The sequence below is a fragment of the Chiloscyllium plagiosum genome, unplaced genomic scaffold (genome assembly GCF_037043375.1).
Source record: "Chiloscyllium plagiosum isolate Xiang-an unplaced genomic scaffold, Cpla_swu_hap1 HiC_scaffold_6, whole genome shotgun sequence".
NCBI lineage: Eukaryota > Metazoa > Chordata > Chondrichthyes > Orectolobiformes > Hemiscylliidae > Chiloscyllium > Chiloscyllium plagiosum.
This window is the reverse complement of record NW_028270144.1, coordinates 19,172,610-19,195,941: the sequence shown is the minus strand read 5'-3', so window position 1 is coordinate 19,195,941 and position 23,332 is coordinate 19,172,610. Positions and strand designations below refer to the sequence as shown.

Below are 23,332 nucleotides of genomic sequence, written 5' to 3'. Positions count from 1 at the left end.
TCGCTGCCCTCCACAAACCACATGGAGCAAAATTTGAGTAATTTTTTTTTTAAATCGCTGAGAATTATTGTTTATAAATGCGCGGTTCCGTCATTTAATTGGTTCACTTTAACTGTAATTCACATACTACAGGGACAGAAAAAAACATTGCCAGGAGTAAGAACGCAAGTTGAAGTTTGATTCGGTGATCAAGTGAAACTGGCAACTGTAACAGAATAGAGCTACCTGCTTTCTATTTATCTGCGTCGTCTCTTTCAAGTTGGATGAGTCACTATTGTGTTGTGTCCCCTTTTGTTTATGGCGGAAGTGTTTCAGATAACTGCGCTCATTGAATTATACGATTAGAATGATACTGTAAATTAGACTGCTATGCTGCCTTTCTCTCCTGACGATTAGACCATTAATGAAAGAAATTCCGAAACACGTATATTTTACGTCCGGTTTCACAAGTAAAACATAATGGGTTGTCAAAATGAATTTTTCGATCGTTAGAAATTCAAAACCGACACAGGTGAACTGTTTTGTTTAAAATGACATTATCTCCTTTCCAGTCCTATTATAAAGCATTTTCTTGAAAGATTCTCTGTTTTGTTTCAGAATAGAAATTGGAATTAGCCCTAAAAGTGGGGAATTTCTGAAAATTAAAATCAAGATTAACTCTTTTTTTGAGACATTGCCTGTGGAAAATTAATTCATGCAAATTATTTTTCTATGTGCTGCATAACATTGAGCCTCAGGAAGAGATAACGGCAGATTCCGGGCAAAACTTACCTTGTTTCAAATTCAAAGAATTTCAGTCCTTCTGCCTGTGTTCTTGTTTGCAAACTGTTTTCACAAGGGGACGATAACGCATATGTTTTTATCGTTATCCCCCTCTGAGGTTGCTTGTGTGTTCTGTTCATATTTTTAGAGAAGTCTGGGGAGATACTGCTCCAGTTTTTGTTGGAATCACCGAATCTTCCAATTAGTTCTTGCTCTGTTTTATATAACCTTATGGATACTGCCCTGTAAAAAGTAGAGGTGTACATTGCTTATCTGCAATATGCAAAAGATGTCAAACATTTCACAGTTAATCATGACAGCTTTGCCGATGTTTGAAATTTAGATAAAATTGACTTTCAATTAATAGTGTTGCTTCGTACATTAAAATATCCGTTCAAGCTTAAACGGGAATGTTATTTTGAGAAGAAATGTTGGCTGAGCTAATTTTGTGTTTAGCCTGAGTTTATAGTTAGTGTTGATGGTTCAGAGTTTGGTATGTTCCTATGATGATGTTGCCGTGTTTGATGTGTTTTGTGTAGTGATGTTTCAGTGTTTGGAGTGTGCTTGTGTTGACATTCCGTGTTTGGAGTGTGCTAGTATTGATGGTCACTTGTGTTTGGACTGTTCCTTTGGTGATGGTTCAGTGTGTGATGTCTTTGTGTAGATTGTTCAATGTTTCTTCTGTTCTTTTGGCTCAGTAATTTTGTGTGTTCTTGTGTTGACAGTTTATTGTTTGGTGTGTTCTTTTGTTAATTGATCACTGTTTGATGTGTTCCTGTGGTGATGGTTCAGTGTTTAATATGCTCCTGGATTGATGGTTCAATGTTTGATGTGTTCTTGTGTTGATGGTTCAGTTTTGGGTGTTTTCTTTCGTTGATGGTTCAGAGTTTGGTGTGTTCCTATGATAATGTTTCCATGTTTGGTGTGTTTTGTTTAATGGTGTTTGCAATATGCTTGTATTGATAGTTCCATATTTGGAGTGTTCTTATATTGATGGTCTTTTATGTTTGGTGCGTTCTTATTATAATGGTTCAGTGTGTGGTGTGATCCTGTATTGATGGTTCAGTGTTTGGTGTATTCTGGTGCCAACAGGTTACTGTTTAGTGTTGTCTTATAGCTGATGGATTGATGGATTAGTGTTTTGTCTGTTCTTGTGTTAATGATTCAGTATTTAGTGTGTTCTTGTGTCACTATGGTTCAGTGGTTGGTGTGTTTGTGGCTGTATGTTCATTTGTATATTCCTGTGTTGGTATTTAATGTTTTGTGTTTTCTTCTGATGATGGTTCAGTTTCTGGGGTATTCTTATTTTCATGGCTCTGTGGTTGGTGTGTTCTTTTGTTAATGGTTGAGTGTTTGGTGTGTTTGTGTTGCAGTTTTTGGTATGATCTTGTGTTTATAGTTTAGTGTTTGGTATGTTTCTGTGGCTGTACTTCAACTTTGGATGTGTTGCTCTGATTGTGATTGTGTTTGATGTGCTGCTCTGAGTTTATAGTTTAGCATTTGGCGTGGTTCCGTATTCATGGTTCAGTATGTGGTGCGTTCTGTGGTGATGGTTCAGTATGTGGTGTGTTCTTGTGATTGGTCAGTGTGCAGTGTGTTTCTGTGGTGACAGTTTTGTGTGTGGTGTGTTCCTGTGATAGTTCAGTGTGTGGTGTGTTCCTGTGAAGGTTCGGTGTATGATGTGTTCCTGTGATAGTTCAGTGTGTGATGTGTTCCTGTGATGGTTCAGTATGCAGTGCGTTCCTGTGATGGTTCAGTATGCAGTGCGATCCTATGATGGTTCAGTGTATGGTGTTTCCTGTGATGATTCAGTGTGTGGTGTGTTCCTGTGATGGTTCAGTGTGCAGTGTATTCCTGTGATGGTTCAGTGTGCAGTGTGTTCCTGTCATGATGATTCAGTGTGTAGTGTATTCCAGGGATGATTCAGTGTGCAGTGTGTTCCCATGATGGTTCAATGTGTACTGTGTTCCTGTGATGGTTCAGTGTGTGGTGTGTTCCTGTGATGGTTCAGTGTGCAGTGTATTCCTGTGATGGTTCAGTGTGTAATTTATTCCAGTGATGGTTCAGTGTGCAGTGTGTTCCTGTGAAGGTTCAGTGTGTGGTGTGTTCCTGTGATGGTTCAGTGTGTAGTGTATTCCTTATGATGATTCAGTGTGCTGTGTGTTCCTGCGATGGTTGAGTGTGCTGTGTGTTCCTGTGATGGTTCAGTGTGCTGTGTGTTCCTGTGATGGTTCAGTATGCGGTGTGTTCCTGTGATGGTTCGGTGTGTAGTGTATTCCTGTGATGGTTCAGTGTGTGGTGTGCTCCTGTGATGGTTCAGTGTGTGATGTGTTCCTGTGATGGTTCGGTGTGTAGTGTATTCCTGTGATGGTTCAGTGTGTGGTGTGCTCCTGTGATGGTTCAGTGTGCAGTGTGTTCCTGTGATGGTTCAGTATGCGGTGTGTTCCTGTGATGGTTCGGTGTGTAGTGTATTCCTGTGATGGTTCAGTGTGTGGTGTGCTCCTGTGATGGTTCAGTGTGTGATGTGTTCCTGTGATGGTTCGGTGTGTAGTGTATTCCTGTGATGGTTCAGTGTGTGGTGTGTTCCTGTGATGGTTCAGTGTGCAGTGTGTTCCTGTGACGGTTCAGTGTGCAGTGTGTTCCTGTGATGGTTCAGTGTGTGGCATGTTCCTGTGATGGTTCAGTGTGCAGTGTGTTCCTGTGATGGTTCAGTGTGTGGTGTGTTCCTGTGATGGTTCAGTGTGCAGTGTGTTCTTGTGACGGTTCAGTGTGCAGTGTGTTCCTGTGATGGCTCAGTGTGTGGCATGTTCCTGTGATGGTTCAGTGTGTGGTGTGTTCCTGTGATGGTTCAGTGTGTGGTGTGTTCCTGTGATGATTCAGTGTGCTGTGTGTTCCTGTGATGGTTCAGTTTGTGGTGTGTTCCTGTGATGGTTCAGTATGTGGTGTGTTCCTGTGATGATTCAGTGTGTGATGTGTTCCTGTGATGATTCAGTGTGCTGTGTGTTCCTGTGATGGTTCAGTGTGCTGTGTGTTCCTGCGATGGTTCAGTGTGTGGTGTGTTCCTGTGATGATTCAGTGTGCTGTGTGTTCCTGTGATGGTTCAGTGTGCTGTGTGTTCCCGCGATGGTTCAGTGTGTGGTGTGTTCCTGTGATGGTTCAGTGTGTGGTCTGTTCCTGTGATGATTCAGTATGTAGTATGTTCCTGTGATGGTTCAGTGTGTGGTGTGTTCCTGTGATGATTCAGTGTGGAGTGTGTTCCTGTGATGGTTCAGTATGTAGCGTGTTCTTGTGATGGTTCAGTGTGTGGTGTGTTCCTGTGATGGTTCAGTGTGTGGTGTGTTCCTGTGATGGTTCAGTGTGTGGTGTGTTCCTGTGGTGATTCAGTGTGCTGTGTTCCTGTGATGGTTCAGTTTGTGGTGTGTTCCTGTGATGGTTCAGTGTGTGGTGTGTTCCTGTGATGATTCAGTGTGTGGTGTGTTCCTGTGATGGTTCAGTGTGTGGTGTGTTCCTGTGGTGATTCAGTGTGCTGTGTGTTCCTGTGATGGTTCAGTTTGTGGTGTGTTCCTGTGATGGTTCAGTATGTGGTATGTTCCTGTGATGATTCAGTGTGTGGTGTATGCCTGTGATGATTCAGTGTTTGGTGTGTTCCTGTGATGGTTCAGTATGTGGTGTGTTCTTGTGATGGTTCAGTGTGTGGTGTGTTCCTGTGATGGTTCAGTGTGTGGCGTGTTCCTGTGATGGTTCAGTGTGTGGTGTGTACCTGTGATGGTTCAGTGTGCGGTGTGTTCCTGTGATGATTCAGTGTGTGGTGTGTTCCTGTGATGATTCAGTGTGTGGTGTGTTCCTGTGATGGTTCAGTGTGTGGCGTGTTCCTGTGATGGTTCAGTGTGTGGTGTGTACCTGTGATGGTTCAGTGTGTGGCATGTTCCTGTGATGGTTCAGTGTGTGGTGTGGTCCTGTGATGGTTCAGTGTGCAGTGTATTCCTGTGATGGTTCAGTGTGCAGTGTGATCCTGTGATGGTTCAGTGTGTGGTGTGTACCTGTGATGGTTCAGTGTGCGGTGTGTTCCTGTGATGATTCAGTGTGTGGTGTGTTCCTCTGATGGTTCAGTGTGTGGTGTGTTCCTGGGATGATTCAGTGTGTGGTGTGTTCCTGTGATGATTCAGTGTGCTGTGTGTCCCTGTGATGGTTCAGTGTGCTGTGTGTTCCTGTGATGGTTCAGTGTGTGGTGTGTTCCTGTGATGATTCAGTGTGTGGTGTGTTCCTGCGATGATTCAGTGTGCTGTGTGTTCCTGTGATGGTTCAGTGTGCTGTGTGTTCCTGTGATGGTTCAGTTTGTGGTGTGTTCCTGTGATGATTCAGTGTGTGGTGTGTTCCAGTGATGATTCAGTGTGCTGTGTGTTCCTGTGATGGTTCAGTGTGCTGTGTGTTCCTGTGATGATTCAGTGTGTGGTGTATTCCTGTGATGGTTCAGTGTGCTGTGTGTTCCTGTGATGGTTCAGTGTGTGGTGTGTTCCTGTGATGGTTCAGTGTGTGGTGTGTTCCTGTGATGGTTCAGTATGTGGTGTGTTCCTGTGATGAATCAGTGTGCTGTGTGTTCCTGTGATGATTCAGTGTGCGGTGTGTTCCTGTGATGGTTCAGTGTTCTGTGTGTTCCTGTGATGGTTCAGTTTGTGGTGTGTTCCTGTGATGATTCAGTGTGTAGTGTGTTCCTGTGATGGTTCAGTGTGTGGTGTGTTCCTGTGATGGTTCAGTGTGTGGTGTGTTCCTGTGATGGTCCAGTGTGTGATGTGTTCCTGTGATGGTTCAGTGTGTGGTGTGTTCCTGTGATGGTTCAGTGTTCTGTGTGTTCCTGTGATGGTTCAGTTTGTGGTGTGTTCCTGTGATGATTCAGTGTGTAGTGTGTTCCTGTGATGGTTCAGTGTGTGGTGTGTTCCTGTGATGGTTCAGTGTGTGGTGTGTTCCTGTGATGGTCCAGTGTGTGATGTGTTCCTGTGATGGTTCAGTGTGTGGTGTGTTCCTGTGATGATTCAGTGTGCGGTGTGTTCCTGTGATGGTTCAGTGTGTGGTGTGTTCCTGTGATGATTCAGTGTGTGATGTGTTCCTGTGATGGTTCAGTGTGTAGTGTGTTCCTGTGATGGTTCAGTGTGTGGTGTGTTCCTGTGATGGTTCAATGTGTGGTGTGTTCCTGTGATGGTTCAGTGTGCGGTGTGTTCCTGTGATGGTTCAGTGTGTGGTGTGTTCCTGTGATGATTCAGTGTGCGGTGTGTTCCTGTGGTGATTCAGTGTGTGGTGTGTTCCTGTGATGATTCAGTGTGTGATGTGTTCCTGTGATGGTTCAGTGTGTGGTGTGTTCCTGTGATGGTTCAGTGTGTGGTGTGTTCCTGTGTTGGTTCAGTGTGTGGTGTGTTCCTGTGATGGTTCAGTGTGCAGTGTGTTCCTTTGATGGTTCATTGTGTGGTGTGTTCCTGTGATGGTTCAGTGTGCGGTGTGTTCCTGTGATGGTTCAGTGTGCGGTGTGTTCCTGTGATGGTTCGGTGTGTAGTGTATTCCTGTGATGATTTAGTGTGCAGTGTGTTCCTGTGATGGTTCAGTGTGTGGTGTGTTCCTGTGATGGTTCAGTGTGTGGTGTGTTCCTGTGATGGTTCAGTGTGTGGTCTGTTCCTGTGATGATTCAATATGTAGTATGTTCCTGTGATGGTTCAGTGTGTGGTGTGTTCCTGTGATGATTCAGTGTGGAGTGTGTTCCTGTGATGGTTCAGTATGTAGCGTGTTCTTGTGATGGTTCAGTGTGTGGTGTGTTCCTGTGATGGTTCAGTGTGTGGTGTGTTCCTGTGATGGTTCAGTGTGTGGTGTGTTCCTGTGGTGATTCAGTGTGCTGTGTTCCTGTGATGGTTCAGTTTGTGGTGTGTTCCTGTGATGGTTCAGTGTGTGGTGTGTTCCTGTGATGATTCAGTGTGTGGTGTGTTCCTGTGATGGTTCAGTGTGTGGTGTGTTCCTGTGGTGATTCAGTGTGCTGTGTGTTCCTGTGATGGTTCAGTTTGTGGTGTGTTCCTGTGATGGTTCAGTATGTGGTATGTTCCTGTGATGATTCAGTGTGTGGTGTATGCCTGTGATGATTCAGTGTGTGGTGTGTTCCTGTGATGGTTCAGTATGTGGTGTGTTCTTGTGATGGTTCAGTGTGTGGTGTGTTCCTGTGATGGTTCAGTGTGTGGCGTGTTCCTGTGATGGTTCAGTGTGTGGTGTGTACCTGTGATGGTTCAGTGTGCGGTGTGTTCCTGTGATTATTCAGTGTGTGGTGTGTTCCTGTGATGATTCAGTGTGTGGTGTGTTCCTGTGATGGTTCAGTGTGTGGCGTGTTCCTGTGATGGTTCAGTGTGTGGTGTGTACCTGTGATGGTTCAGTGTGTGGCATGTTCCTGTGATGGTTCAGTGTGTGGTGTGGTCCTGTGATGGTTCAGTGTGCAGTGTATTCCTGTGATGGTTCAGTGTGCAGTGTGATCCTGTGATGGTTCAGTGTGTGGTGTGTACCTGTGATGGTTCAGTGTGCGGTGTGTTCCTGTGATGATTCAGTGTGTGGTGTGTTCCTCTGATGGTTCAGTGTGTGGTGTGTTCCTGGGATGATTCAGTGTGTGGTGTGTTCCTGTGATGATTCAGTGTGCTGTGTGTCCCTGTGATGGTTCAGTGTGCTGTGTGTTCCTGTGATGGTTCAGTGTGTGGTGTGTTCCTGTGATGATTCAGTGTGTGGTGTGTTCCTGCGATGATTCAGTGTGCTGTGTGTTCCTGTGATGGTTCAGTGTGCTGTGTGTTCCTGTGATGGTTCAGTTTGTGGTGTGTTCCTGTGATGATTCAGTGTGTGGTGTGTTCCAGTGATGATTCAGTGTGCTGTGTGTTCCTGTGATGGTTCAGTGTGCTGTGTGTTCCTGTGATGATTCAGTGTGTGGTGTATTCCTGTGATGGTTCAGTGTGCTGTGTGTTCCTGTGATGGTTCAGTGTGTGGTGTGTTCCTGTGATGGTTCAGTGTGTGGTGTGTTCCTGTGATGGTTCAGTATGTGGTGTGTTCCTGTGATGAATCAGTGTGCTGTGTGTTCCTGTGATGATTCAGTGTGCGGTGTGTTCCTGTGATGGTTCAGTGTTCTGTGTGTTCCTGTGATGGTTCAGTTTGTGGTGTGTTCCTGTGATGATTCAGTGTGTAGTGTGTTCCTGTGATGGTTCAGTGTGTGGTGTGTTCCTGTGATGGTTCAGTGTGTGGTGTGTTCCTGTGATGGTCCAGTGTGTGATGTGTTCCTGTGATGGTTCAGTGTGTGGTGTGTTCCTGTGATGATTCAGTGTGCGGTGTGTTCCTGTGATGGTTCAGTGTGTGGTGTGTTCCTGTGATGATTCAGTGTGTGATGTGTTCCTGTGATGGTTCAGTGTGTAGTGTGTTCCTGTGATGGTTCAGTGTGTGGTGTGTTCCTGTGATGGTTCAATGTGTGGTGTGTTCCTGTGATGGTTCAGTGTGCGGTGTGTTCCTGTGATGGTTCAGTGTGTGGTGTGTTCCTGTGATGATTCAGTGTGCGGTGTGTTCCTGTGGTGATTCAGTGTGTGGTGTGTTCCTGTGATGATTCAGTGTGTGATGTGTTCCTGTGATGGTTCAGTGTGTGGTGTGTTCCTGTGATGGTTCAGTGTGTGGTGTGTTCCTGTGTTGGTTCAGTGTGTGGTGTGTTCCTGTGATGGTTCAGTGTGCAGTGTGTTCCTTTGATGGTTCATTGTGTGGTGTGTTCCTGTGATGGTTCAGTGTGCGGTGTGTTCCTGTGATGGTTCAGTGTGCGGTGTGTTCCTGTGATGGTTCGGTGTGTAGTGTATTCCTGTGATGATTTAGTGTGCAGTGTGTTCCTGTGATGGTTCAGTGTGTGGTGTGTTCCTGTGATGGTTCAGTGTGTGGTGTGCTCCTGTGATGGTTCGGTATGCGGTGTGCTCCTGTGATGGTTCAGTGTGTGATGTGTTCCTGTGACGGTTCAGTGTGTGATGTGTTCCTGTGACGGTTCAGTGTGCAGTGTGTTCCTATGATGTAAAAACAATGACTGCAGATGCTGGAAACCAGATTCTGGATCAGTGGTGCCGGAAGAGCACAGCAGTTCGGGCAGCATCCAAGGAGCTTTGAAATCGACGTTTTGGGCAAAAGCCCTTCATCAGAGGGGCTTTGGCCCGAAACGTCGATTTCGGTTTTCCTATGATGGTTCAATGTGTAGTATGCTCCTGTGATGGTTCAGTGTGCAGAGTGTTCCTGTCATGATGTTTCAGTGTGTAGTGTATTCCTGTGATGATTCAGTATGGAGTGTGTTCCTGAGATGGTTCAGTATGTAGCGTGTTCCTGTGATGGTTCAGTGTGTACTGTGTGTTCCTGTCATGATGTTTCAGTGTGTAGTGTACTCCTGTGATTATTCAGTATGGAGTGTGTTCCTGTGATGGTTCAGTACGTAGAGTGTTCCTGTGATTATTCAGTGTGTAGCATGTTCCTGTGATTGTTCAGTGTGTGGTGTGTTCCTGTGATGGTTCAGTGTGTGGTGTGTTCCTGTGATGGTTCAGTGTGTGGTCTGTTCCTGTGATGATTCAGTATGTAGTAAGTTCCTGTGATAGTTCAGTGTGTGGTGTGTTCCTGTGATGATTCAGTGTGGAGTGTGTTCCTGTGATGGTTCAGTATGTAGCGTGTTCCTGTCATGGTTCAGTGTGTGATGTGTTCCTGTGATGGTTCAGTGTGTGGCGTGTTCCTGTGATGGTTCAGTGTGTGGCATGTTCCTGTGATGGTTCAGTGTGCAGTGTGTTCTTGTGATGGTTCAGTGTGTGGCATGTTCCTGTGATGGTACAGTGTGTGGTGTGTTCCTGCGATGGTTCAGTGTGCGGTGTGTTCCTGTGATGGTTCAGTGTGTGGTGTGTTCCTGTGATGGTTCAGTGTGTGGTGTGTTCCTGTGATGGTTCAGTGTGCGGTTTGTTCCTGTGATGGTTCAGTGTGCGGTGTGTTCCTGTGATGGTTCAGTGTGCGGTATGTTCCTGTGACGGTTCAGTGTGCGGTGTGTTCCTGTGATGGTTCAGTGTGCGGTATGTTCCTGTGACGGTCCAGTGTGCGGTGTGTTCCTGTGATGGTTCAGTGTGCGGTATGTTCCTGTGACGGTTCAGTGTGTGGTATGTTTCTGTGACGGTTCAGTGTGTGGTGTGTTCCTGTGACGGTTCAGTGTGCGGTATGTTCCTGTGACGGTTCAGTGTGCGGTGTGTTCCTGCGATGGTTCAGTGTGCGGTGTGTTCCTTGATGTTTCAGTGTGTGGTGTGTTCCTGTGATGGTTCAGTGTGTGGTGTGTTCCTGTGATGGTACAGTGTGTGGTGTGTTCCTGCGATGGTTCAGTGTGTGGTGTGTTCCTGTGATGGTTCAGTGTGTGATGTGTTCCTGTGATGGTTCAGTGTGCGGTGTGTTCCTGCGATGGTTCAGTGTGTGATGTGTTCCTGTGATGGTTCAGTGTGTGGTGTGTACCTGTGACGGTTCAGTGTGTGGTGTGTTCCTGTGATGGTTCAGTGTGCAGTGTGTTCTTGTGATGGTTCAGTGTGTGGCATGTTCCTCTGATGGTACAGTGTGTGGTGCGTTCCTGCGATGGTTCAGTGTGTGGTGTGTTCCTGTGATGATTCAGTGTGTGGTGTGTTCCTGTGATGGTTCAGTGTGCGGTGTATTCCTGCGATGGTTCAGTGTGTGGTGTGTTCCTGTGATGGGTCAGTGTGTGGTGTATTCCTGTGATGGTTCAGTGTTTGGTGTGTTCTTGTGATGGTTCAGTGTGTGGTGTGTTCCTGTGATGGTTCAGTGTGCGGTGTGTTCCTGTGATGGTTCAGTGTGTGATGTGTTCCTGTGATGGTTCAGTGTTTGGTGTGTTCTTGTGATGGTTCAGTGTGTGGTGTGTTCCTGCGATGGTTCAGTGTGCGGTGTGTTCCTGGGATGGTTCAGTGTGCGTGTGTTCCTGTGTTGGTTCAGTGTGTGGTATGTTCCTGTGATGGTTCAGTGTGTGGTGTGTTCCTGCGATGGTTCAGTGTGCAGTGTGTTCCTGTGATGGTTCAGTGTGTGATGTGTTCATGCGATGGTTCAGTGTGTGGTGTGTTCCTGTGATGGTTCAGTGTGCGGTGTGTTCCTGTGATGGTTCAGTGTGTGATGTGTTCCTGTGATGGTTCAGTGTTTGGTGTGTTCTTGTGATGGTTCAGTGTGTGGTGTGTTCCTGCGATGGTTCAGTGTGCGGTGTGTTCCTGGGATGGTTCAGTGTGCGTGTGTTCCTGTGTTGGTTCAGTGTGTGGTATGTTCCTGTGATGGTTCAGTGTGTGGTGTGTTCCTGCGATGGTTCAGTGTGCAGTGTGTTCCTGTGATGGTTCAGTGTGTGATGTGTTCATGCGATGGTTCAGTGTGTGATGTGTTCCTGTGATGGTTCAGTGTGTGTAATGTACCTGTGATGTTTCAGTGTGTGGCATGTTCCTGTGATGATTCAGTGCGCAATGTGTTCCTGTGATGGTTCAGTGTGTGTAATGTTCCTGTGATGTTTCAGTGTGTGGCGTGTTCCTGTGATGGTTCAGTGTGCAGTGTGTTCCTGTGATGGTTCAGTGTGTGATGTGTTCCTGTGATGGTTCAGTGTGTGGTGTGTTCCTGTGATGGTTCAGTGTGTGATGTGATCTTGTGGTGGTTCAGTGTGCGGTGTGTTCCTGTGATGATTCAGTGTGTGATGTGTTCCTGTGATGGTTCAGTGTGCGGTGTGTTCCTGTGATGGTTCAGTGTGCAGTGTGTTCCCGTGATGGTTCAGTGTGTGATGTGTTCCTGTGATGGTTCAGTGTGTGGTGTGTTCCTGTGATGATTCAGTGTGTGATGTGATCTTGTGGTGGTTCAGTGTGCGGTGTGTTCCTGTGATGATTCAGTGTGTGGTGTGTTCCTGTGATGGTTCAGTGTGTGATGTGTTCCTGCGATGGTTCAGTGTGTGGCGTGTTCCTGTGAAGGTTCAGTGTGTGATGTGTTCCTGTGATGGTTCAGTGTGTGGTGTGTTCCTGTGATGGTTCAGTGTGTGGTGTGTTCCTGTGATGGTCCAGTGTGTGATGTGTTCCTGTGATGGTTCAGTGTGCGGTGTGTTCCTGTGATGGTTCAGTGTGTGATGTGATGTTGTGGTGGTTCAGTGTGTTGTGTGTTCCTGTGATGGTTCAGTGTGTGATGTGATCTTGTGGTGGTTCAGTTTGCAGTGTGTTCCTGTGATGGTTCAGTATGCGGTGTGTTCCTGTGATGATTCAGTGTGTGGTGTGTTCCTGTGATGGTACAGTGTGTGGCTTGTTCCTGTGATGGTTCAGTGTGTGATGTGTTCCTGTGATGGTTCAGTGTGTGGTGTGTTCCTGTGATGGTTCAGTGTGTGATGTGATCTTGTGGTGGTTCAGTGTGCGGTGTGTTCCTGTGATGATTCAGTGTGTGGTGTGTTCCTGTGATGGTTCAGTGTGTGATGTGTTCCTGTGATGGTTCAGTGTGTGGCGTGTTCCTGTGATGGTTCAGTGTGTGGTGTGTTCTTGTGATGGTTCAGTGTGTGGTGTGTTCCTGTGATGGTCCAGTGTGTGATGTGTTCTTTGATGGTTCAGTGTGTGGTGTGTTCCTGCGATGGTTCAGTGCGCGGTGTGTTCCTGTGATGGTTCAGTGTGTGATGTGTTCCTGCGATGGTTCCGTGTGTGGCGTGTTCCTGTAATGGTTCAGTGTGTGATGTGTTCCTGTGATGGTTCAGTGTGTGATGTGTTCCTGTGATGTTTCAGTGTGTGATGTGTTCCTGTGATGGTTCAGTGTGTGATGTGTTCCTGTGATGGTTCAGTGTGTGGTGTGTTCCTGTGATGGTTCAGTGTGTGGTGTGTTCCTGTGACGGGTCAGTGGGTGGTGTGTTCCTGTGATGGTTCAGTGTGTGATGTGTTCCTGTGATGGTTCAGTGTGTGGTGTGTTCCTGTGATGGTTCAGTGTGTGATGTGTTCCTGTGATGGTTCAGTGTGTGGTGTGTTCCTGTGGCGGTTCAGTGTGTGGTGTTTTCCTGTGATGGTTCAGTGTGTGATGTGTTCCTGTGACGGTTCAGTGTGTGGTGTGTTCTTGTGACGGTTCAGTGTGTGATGTGTTCCTGTGTTGGTTCAGTGTGTGGTGTATTCCTGTGATGGTTCAGTGTGTGGTGTGTTCCTGTGACGGTTCAGTGTGTGGTGTGTTTCTGTGATGGTTCAGTGTGTGATGTGTTCCTGTGACGGTTCAGTGTGTGATGTGTTTCTGTGATGGTTCAGTGTGTGATGTGTTCCTGTGATGGTTCAGTGTGCGGTGTGTTCCTCTGATGGTTCAGTGTGTGATGTGTTCCTATGATGGTTCAGTGTGTGATGTGTTCCTGTGATGGTTCAGTGTGTGGTGTGCTCCTGTGATGGTTCAGTGTGTGATGTGTTCCTGTGATGGTTCAGTGTGTGGTGTGTTCCTGTGATGGTTCAGTGTGTGATGTGTTCCTGTGATGGTTCAGTGTGTGGTGTGTTCCTGTGATGGTTCAGTGTGCTGTGTGTTCCTGCGATGGTTCAGTGTGTGGTGTGTTCCTGTGATGGTTCAGTGTGTGATGTGTTCCTATGATGGTTCAGTGTGTTGTGTGTTCCTGTGATGGTTCAGTGTGTGGTGTGTTCCAGTGATGGTTCAGTGTGCGGTGTGTTCCTGTGCCGTTTCTTTGTGTGGGGTGTTCCTGTGATGGTTCAGTGTGTGATGTGTTCTTGTGATGTTTCCGTGTGTGGTGTGTTCCTGTGATGGTTCAGTGTGTTGTGTGTTCCTGTGATGGTTCAGTGTGTGGTGTGTTCCTGTGATGGTTCAGTGTGTGGTGTGTTCCTGTGTTGGTTCAGTGTGTGGTGTGTTCCTGTGATGGTTCAGTGTGCAGTGTGTTCCTTTGATGGTTCAGTGTGTGGTGTGTTCCTGTGATGGTTCAGTGTGTGATGTGTTCCTGTGATGGTTCAGTGTGTGGTGTGTTCCTGTGATGGTTCAGTGTGTCATGTGTTCCTAGATTAGATTAGATTACATTACATAACAGTGTGGAAACAGGCCCTTCGGCCCAACAAGTCCTCACCGACCCGCCGAAGCGCAACCCACCCATACCCCTACATTTACCCCTTACCTAACACTTGGGCAATTTAGCTTGGCCAATTCACCTAACCTGCACATCTTTGGACTGTGGGAGGAAACTGGAGCACCCGGAGGAAACCCACGCAGGCACAGGGAGATCTTTCAAACTCCACACAGTCAGTCGCCTGAGGCGGGAATTGAATCTAGGTCTCTGGCGCTGTGAGGCAGCAGTGCTAGCCACTGTGCCACCGTGCGATGGTTCAGTGTGTCGTGTGTTCCTGTGATGGTTCAGTGTGTGGTGTGTTCCTGTGATGGTTCAGTGTGTGATGTGTTCCTGTGATGGTTCAGTGTGTGGTGTGTTCCTGTGATGGTTCAGTGTGTGGTGTGTTCCTGTGATGGTTCAGTGTGTGGTGTGTTCCTGTGATGGTTCAGTGTGTGGTGTGTTCCTGTGATGGTTCAGTGTGTGGTGTGTTCCTGTGATGGTTCAGTGTGTTGTGTGTTCCTGTGCTGACGGTTCAGTTTTAGGTGTCTTTCTGTTGCCTTACTTTTATTTTGCTGGTGTTTTTTTATAATTTCAGTTTTCAATGGATGGCATGTTATCGTTAACAAATAAGCGATTCGGCCCAACGAACCTGTTTGGTAACTGGCTGTGGGTTGATGTTCGCCTGTCGTTGGCTACTGGTGTGTTCCTGCTGACTTTGTGATGTGTGTTGAGAACGTGTCCTCGTTGTGATAACCGTGTGATTTGGTCAAGATGTTTGTACCTCCCATGTCCGTTTTTTCTTCTTGGACTTATTTATCCGTTTTGTTCAAATGATTTCTCCTCTGGTGGCAATGTAGAGCACTCTTTTTTTTCTACTGACTGTTTCCCTGATTTAGTTTGCTTGGTGAAGTTGTTTGCTGGCTGTGTTTTTGTTTTTGCAGCTTTTTTCCCCCGTGAGGTGGAGAATCCTCGTGGGGTACCTGAATAAATTCACATTCCTGGGATTTTTGAATTAGGATTCCTTTTCCGTTGAGTAATGCTTAAGTGTGTTTACTTCCCGACAGCCACGTTTCTCATCTATTTCCTGCCTTAAACTCTATGCAAATCCCCACTATCTGAGGAAAATCAGGAAGGAGTCAACATTCTGGAAGGTATTCCTATTCGAATGGCGCAAATGCATTTTCTTTTGAAGTTTCCTGACTCGACATTCGGCAGAGGAGCTCCAGTAATAGGAAGCTGCACCATTCTAACTTCAGTCTCTCTCTCTTCATTCTGAATGAATGCTGCTTGCAGGCCTTGGATGTAATCCAGTAATGGCAGGCGACTAGAATTTACACAGTTTGTGCTGACACCAGAAGTAAACATCGACCACAAATCATTTCAACGCCAGCCTATCCAGAGTTTGCTGCCACTTACCAAAGGTCTCCCAAACTTGTCGCTTCTGATGGCCAGCCCCAGGTTAAGCTTTCCTGCAAGACTGAAGAATTTGCGTCGTTCAAGTTGTGTTGTGACTTGTGTTCGTGGGATTTTCTTTATTTAACAAAATAAGCGTCCATGTCCATTCAAGGCACGGTATAAATGCACATCGTTACTTCTTGACCCAACCCTCCCCACCACACCCCACTCCATCTGGCTCTGATGCGGATTTGCTTTATTCGCGCACGGAATGTGGATGGCTGGGACAAGACCATTATTTCTAATTGAGAAAGTGGTGGTAGCTACAATTGTAAATTGCATTTGCTTCGTCCTCATGTGCAGTTGACAGCAAGAACTTGTTGAAGATTTGAAAATAGTCATTTAATGAATTCAACGCATGTTACACAATGTAATACAGGACAGTTACCAGGGGATGAAATGTTCACGTCGATGGATGTGGTGAAATGTGCTTATTATACAGTATTTAATTTCTTCTGAATCCAATTAATTGGCTGATTGGAAATCATCGGATTCTTTTTAAATAAATGTTTCTATGTTTGGTTTAACTTCCTGTTGTCTATTATCAATCCTGAGTTAATTATTCTTCTGTTTTAATATGCGGTGGAAATCTGCAGAGGATTTTTTGTTGACTGGGAAATCTAATTGAAAATGTGTAAAGTGATATTTTCATTATAGCATAAATAACAGTGTGACCAAAGGTAAACTTGATAGTAACTATTGGTGGAATGAAATGCTGACAATTGTCCTTTCTTCTCACTGTGTTCTTTGCTGCGGGTTTGTGTTTGTGTGTGGTGCTGTGAGATTGTGAATGTATGATTGATAAGTCCCATTATCTTGGTTAAATGGCCGGGTGAAATGTCAGCGATCTGTTTATGTAGCAGAGGAGCTGACACTCCCCCGAGACACGTCACTCATAGCCGACAGGAGGGGAGAGAATGTGAGGGTGGGTGGGAGAAGAGAGAGGGAGGGAGACAGGGTGAGTGGGTGGGAGGAGAGACAGGGAGAGTGGGATGGGAGGACCAAGAGGGAAGGCAGAGAGGGTAGGTGGGAGGAGAGAGAGAGGGGAAGAGAGAGGGTGGGTGGGAGGAGAAAGAGGTAGACAGGGATGGGAGAAGCAGGAGGGGAATGGGGTAGGGAGGAAGAGAGAGGAGGGAGGGAGGGAAGAGAATGACGGAAGATGGGAGGGCTGACAGGGAGGGGAGAGAGGGATGGGAAGAGCGAGAGGGGAGAGAGAGTGAAGGAGGGAGGAAAGAAAGGGAGGAGGGGTCAGAGAGTGAGGGAGTGTTGGAGGAATGGAAGGGGAGAGTAGGAGGAGGGGAGTTAAGAAAAGGAAGGGGAGAGAGGAAATGCATTTGAAGCGAGGGAGAGGGAGAGGGGCGAAGGAGACGGGAGAGAGGTGAGGGAAAAGGGGAAAGAAGAGAGGAGGAGGGGAAAGATGAAAGGGGAAAGGAGAGAGAGGAGAGAGTGGGTGGGCAGGGAGGGGAGGGAGGGAGGGGTGGGAGGGGACTGAAGGTAAAAAGAGAGAGGGAGGGATGGGGGGAAGGAGGTGGGAGGATGGAGGTGAGGGAGAGGACAGAGGGGAAGAAGTGAGTGGGGGGGGGGGGGGGTGGATGCAACAGATTAAACCAGCTTCGAACATGGAGCCGAACTACTGGGGACCCCACCTTCCCCACCTTCCCCCCCCCCCCCCCCACCACGCCCGCCACCCCCAACCTCGGCGGATCCCCACACAGACTGCCTGCTGTGCTCCTGGAGTAACTCCGTTCGAACCAAACCTTCAATGTGAGCGGAACAATAAATGAGGCCGAGTTTGTGTCCACGTTTGGGGGATATACTCGTCTGGGTTTAAGATGAATGAAGTTTAATGAATACCACGTGTTTTTTTTTAATATCACAAATGAATGTGAGGAAGGTGTAAACATGACAGTAGTTACCATCATGATTAATCAAATAGTCAAATTTCAGCAATGACAGTGAGCAGTAGACAAAGCTTTTAATTATTCTTTAAGCTTTCATGCCATTTTCCACTGCTTTTCAATTTACTGTTAAATTGAGTTCAATTATTCAAATTGACACAAATACAATTTTTCCTCATTTATAGTTGGAAGGTGCACAAAACCACAAAGCCTTCAAGCTCATAAAAATGCAATCAAAAGTTTTAATTAAACCAGGAAAATGAAATTAAAAATTACGCACGATTTAATAGCTTGTTAGGATCTTAACCCGCTATTGAAAATTTATCAAATTACTCGTTTATAAGAATGACTAATCTTCCAACTGCAATTCGAGACAGCCAAATGCTTGTTTAGGAGAAAAAAACTCTTATCTGATGTGCAGTAATTTCTTGTTCAGTATGTCTAATTTTCTTGAAAAAAATTAACTGCTTTCTAAGTTATTCTTATGTGCTTCTACTAAATGCATGCAGTTTAGCTTTCAATGAGCCACAATTCTATTTAAATAATACCTTTATTAACGTGTTCCAAACATTATACAGAGCGTCATGAAACAACCTAGCTGTCAAACCAGGGAAGGAGACATTAGGTCAGATAACTAAAAACTTGGTCAAAGAGGTCGGCTTAAAGGAGTCTGACATAAAGCGAGAGAAGGAGCGAGAAGGAGAGGTTGAGAGATGAGATTTATTGCAAACTGATTGGTGTGGCAAACTCCGACACTTATCACAATTTGAGGCTGCTCAGTCCATCACTTCTATGCCATTAGATTCTTTGCCAGAACCATCTGCTGCAGCCCCACGTCTTTGCTTCCTGTCGCCTTTCATATTTTCCCCAATAGTTAATCTTGTCTTTTCTGAAATGTTGCAAGTGACTTTGTTTTAATTTGCAATAATGCATCCGACAGTCTGACAGCATTCTACCATGCTTTGCCATTTATGCTTGCATCTCCTTGAATATATATTGTGACAGATCACTCTAATGTAAAACAAAATGCTTTTGGTATCTTGTGAATGTTTATGCAAATCATGCAAATGGCTTAATTTTGCAGCAAAGCTAAAATTACAATTTGAATCTGGGACCAAGACAACAAAATCAAGCAAGAAGAGTCAGAAGTATAACTAAATGGGGGAACAGTACAGTATAATTTAAAAATAATATAATTAAATGGGGTAACAGAACAGGGAAATGGGAGGAGAGGTCAATGGTGACAGGACAAGTTGATAAAATTGTTGGTTAAAACAAAATCTGAAAAGCCCCAAGTTCATAAATTCAGTTCATAAATACAAAAGCAAGGAAGCTACACAGATCTTTTAGGCCTGAGCTGAAGTTCCCAGCCCTTTAGGAAGGATATCAAAACCTTGGAGAGAGTCTAGAGATTTATTGGATGGTTTCAGGAACTGAGAGACTTCAATTATGTGGTGAGATTACACAAGCTGGAATTGTTCTCCTTCGAGCAGTGAAAGCTACAGGGGAAATTTAATAAGTGTTCCAAGTATTAAGGTGTTTTTTTTTGCAAATAAGTAAAAATAAACTGTTCCCATTGGTCAGTGCAATTTGTTGGTTACCAGTGGAAACAAAATTAAGATAATTGGAAAAACAGCCATGAAGAAGATGCAGAGCTTTAAAAGAAAAACAACAGGTTATTATGGTCTTGGCTGCTTTGGCTGAAAGGAAGCAAATTTAGTAAGAACTTTCAAGTGAATTTGATATGTACTTGAAAAGGAAAGAAAGAATTTGGGCCTATAGGGGGAAAAAAGCAGCAGAATGGAACTAATTAGGCAATTCTTACAAAGAGCTGACATGGGCACGATGGACCAAATAGCCTCCTTCTGTGCCAAGTCTTCAGAGCTGCATTACAAAGCTTTCATGCTGCTGTGAAGCAAAACCACGTTGTGCTGTTGCCCCTTTGTGTAAATGCAGCCTTATTGGATTTGGCTTTGTCTATCTTTAGGCAGGTAAATTCTTAATAAATTAATTATTGTGTGTGTTCCTTGTGGGCTTATTGTTTCACAGAATTATGGTGCTGCAGTAGCTTTTCATAAGCTCAGTACATTCCAAATTTGTGGAAAATAAAGTATTTTTTGAAGTCTCATCACACACGTAATTGGGAAATGCTGCAGCCAATTTGCACATAGGAAGGTTCCACGTGCAGCAATAATGTAAAGATTTCATCTATTATTGTTGTTGGATGAGATATAACTATTGACCAGTACACAATTGGAATTGCCCTACTCTTCTTTAAATAATTCCATCGATTTTTTTCTCCAGCAGAGACAACATCTGGCTGTCAGTTTAGTGCCTTATCTGAAAGGTGGTCCCTCTGACATTGCAATAGTCTGTCACCGCTACACTGGTAGTGTCAGCATAGATTATGTGTCTACATCTCAAGTGTGGGACTTACATCCATGACTTTATAAATGCAGTGTAACCCACTGAGTTGTGCCTGCCACACAATCTGAAGTAACTAAATGTAACCTAACTGTATCTGCAGGTTTTAGTCAGAGGAACAGACCAATTAGATGATTAGCTCTCTTAATACTAACTAACAAATCCATGAAAATTTAGAAAGACTATTTCAGATTTCTGTGGTCATTTGTGTAACTGGAGAATGCTAAGGTTTTTTTTTCCCTGACTCCAGAACAGTGCAATTGAGTAATGTTACTCTGAGCCATCAACAAGCAACAATGAAGAATTTCAGACTGAATCAGTACTGTATTGGTATGAATTGCAATATGTAAATCTTATAGATTGTAATCCCTCCAATAGCAAATTGTGAGTAGGTTAGACCAAAATAGCAGTGTTTGAATCAGAGAGGTACTGGAAAAGCACAGCAAGTCAGGCAGCATCCGAAGAGCAGGAAAATCGACGTTTCAGGCAAAAGCCCTTCATCAGGAAACCAAAATAGCAACCCAGCAGCAACCTTCCAGTCCTCTTGATATCAATCTTGATTAAATAATGCAGCCTGGTCCTCTGATATAAATTGAGTTACACTGACTGTAGAGCACAGAAAAAGGCCAATTTAATTCAACTGATCTATCTAAGTGTTTATGCTCCACAGGAATCTCCTCTAACATTCTATACCTAACCCTACCTGAATATCTCAGTTGATTGGATGGCCGGTTTGTGATGCAGGATGTTACCAACAGCATGGATTCAATTCTCAACTGACTGACTTCATGATAAAGGTCCCGCTTTCTCAATTTTGCCTCTTGCCTGAGTTGTGGTAACCCTCAGGTTAAACAACCACCAGTTGTCTCTCTCTAATGAGAGAGCAACCTTCCAGTCCTTTGGGCCTATAGCAATTTTACTAACATTTTAATACTTCTGTTCCTTTTTCTGCCATGTTTCTCCAACATCTTTTCTGATGCATCAATGCTATTCACCTTGTCATATTAGAACATAATCCAAATTCTCACCAGTTCGGGTAAAGAAGTTGCTCCTGAATTCTCCATCGTATTTATGTGTGATTAGTTTATATTTAAGATCTCTAGTTCATGACATCGGCATGATAACTGTCGCCATTTGCCTTCTCTTGCTTAGAGATGCAATTTGCCATTTAATGAACAAATCCAATGCCCAGTATGATATTCAATCAGATTGATTGTGTCGACCCCCAGGATCCATCAGCATTTTGCACTAACTTAGCTGATCACAGCCAGGGAGCCATTAGGGATTCTAAATATAGACTTGAGAGCCCCAGTACCTGCAAGGTGCAGAGACTGGCCAGAGCCCCTGCTCCTGATTGTTATCAAGTGATCCTTCTTGAAGATGCCTTTGATGAGATGCTGGAGGGATGCCTGCAGCCATGAAGTCAGACCACACCATTGGTGTGCATCTTCAAGGCAAGTGAAAACGTGCTTGGTAAATCTAAAAGTTCTGTTGTAATTTTTAATAATGTAAATATCATGGGAACCCAAGTTACCTAAATAATTGCAAATTATGTAGGCTGTAAATATATTAATAAAGATTAAATAGCTGAAGAAAAGTGTAGACAATATTGTAAAGTAATAATTGAAAGATGGATTAATCTTTTGCCCAGAATTTTAACTCATGTCACTATACCAATACAGTCTTATTTAGTCAATTAAAGATGTCACTTTAAACATCTGGGACTGAATTTTTAACATCAGGATAGTAAGATCTTGATGGGGGTGGAGTGGGGGGAGGGGGGGCGGGGAAGGCCTAATGGTCATAATGAACATTAACTGTATAAGATTTTCTATCCATTAAGATGACCAGCTACAACATAAGCTGCCTATGATTTTCTATCTTGAGAAAGGTCTTAGTAAAGTTATGCTCTTGTACAACAGCAACAACTTGCATCTATAAAGAACCTTAATATGGTCAAACATTCCAAGAGACTTCAAAGGAGCATTTTGTAAAGAAAATTTGAAAGTGAGTCACAGAAGGAGATGACCAAAATCTTCGTGGATAAGGTGGGTTTTAATGGGTAACCTTAGGGAGGAGGGAGAATTAAATGAGCGAAAGGGGGAAAATTGCACAGTTTAGAGCCTAGAGAGCTGAGGGTGCAGCCAACCATGGTGATGAGATGAAATTTTGGGTATGCTCCAAAGGCTCCATCAGAAGAACTCACAGGGTTGTACAGCTGGAGGGGATTAAGCGATAGTTCCTTACAGGAGTTTGACAGCTTAAATCAAGACCCCATGTACCATCTCAGATGGACACAAACAAGCCCATGGTCACTGTTTTGAAATAAATTGGATGCATTATTTCTGATAGGAGAAAGTGCGGACTGCAGATGCTGGAGATAGAGTCGAGAGTGAGGTGCTGGAAAAGCACAGCAGGTCAGGCAGCATCCGAGGAGCAGAAGAATTGACGTTTCGGGCATATGCCCTTCATCAGAAATCCTCATGAAAGGTTTATGCCCGAAACGTCGATTCTCCTGCTCATTGGACGCTGCCTGACCTGCTGTGCTTTTTCAGCGCCACACTCTCGACTCTGCATTCTTTCTGATACCTTGTCAAGTATCCACTGTTCAATCTGGAATTGCGTTATTTGTGGGGTTCTGATATATCCATTCACATTACATGAGAGACTAAACTTCACAAGTATTTCATTTTCTCTTAGATGGTGAAACCTGACGTAGTAATACGCGCTATTTCTTTCTATTGAAGAATACGAGACTCACTACTGCACTCACCCTTGTGAACGGAAGTTTTTGTTTGGAAGTAGTTTTCCCACGCTATTTCCTCAGACCTAGTTACTCCAAGGAAAAATTCGACACCGTTTTCCATCTGCTTCCTCGATTTCTGAGAGACTTCCCGAGAGTTGTGCTGTTTCCTAACCAGGATTTATCCATTATCACTTTCGATATGATATCACAAAATTAAAATCAATTATGAAGCAATATATAGCTAAAGGGGCAAATCTAGCATCTCTAACTCAGAATCACCCCACCATTCTACACGTTAGGTTACCTCGTTATTATGTACTTAAAAATATGTTGCTGGAAAAGCGCAGCAGGTCAGGCAGCATCAAAGGAACAGGAGAATCGACGTTTCGGGCATAAGCCCTTCTTCAGGAAGAAGGGCTTATGCCCGAAACGTCGATTCTCCTGTTCCTTTGATGCTGCCTGACCTGCTGCGCTTTTCCAGCAACATATTTTTAAGCTCTGATCCCCAGCATCTGCAGCCCTCACTTTCTCCTCGTTATTATGTACTGCCGTTTCATGACACGGAGGCAGAGATAAGTGCAAATCATTGACCTCGTGAATATAGAGTAAATAATAAGCAGATTTGTCTTGGCAAATATTTAATCTGGGAGGATTTGAATTCGATATTTGTGTCGCTGGCAGTAATGGTGGCTAAGATTACAGCGACGTGAATTAATATCTTTTAAATATTTATTTGCATATAAGGATTGAAAATCGACAGTTTTTAAAGTGCCTGTGGCTTGTTCTTAACCCCATGAGTAAATCGGGACGTTAGTTTCTGAAGCACGAATCTAGTAAATTGCTCGATGAGCTGTTCCGAGTCGTGTTACTGCTGCCTTTGGAAGTTTGGTCTAAAACGCCAAATAAATGAACGTGGATTTATTCCATTGTGACCATCCGCCCTAACACAGCAAAGAAGCAAAACTGAAAACT

General features: G+C 44.7%; 1 long non-coding RNA gene across 1 annotated transcript in view; it reads right to left on the bottom strand.

Annotated features, from left to right (window-relative positions):
- The window catches only part of LOC122550497 (uncharacterized), a 67,415-nt gene that overhangs the window by 22,381 nt on the left and 21,702 nt on the right, over positions 1-23,332 (bottom strand). The window contains exon 2 of the long non-coding RNA XR_006311864.2: positions 772-1,005. This is a non-coding gene — a long non-coding RNA (uncharacterized LOC122550497). The remainder of the gene's footprint in view (positions 1-771; positions 1,006-23,332) is intronic.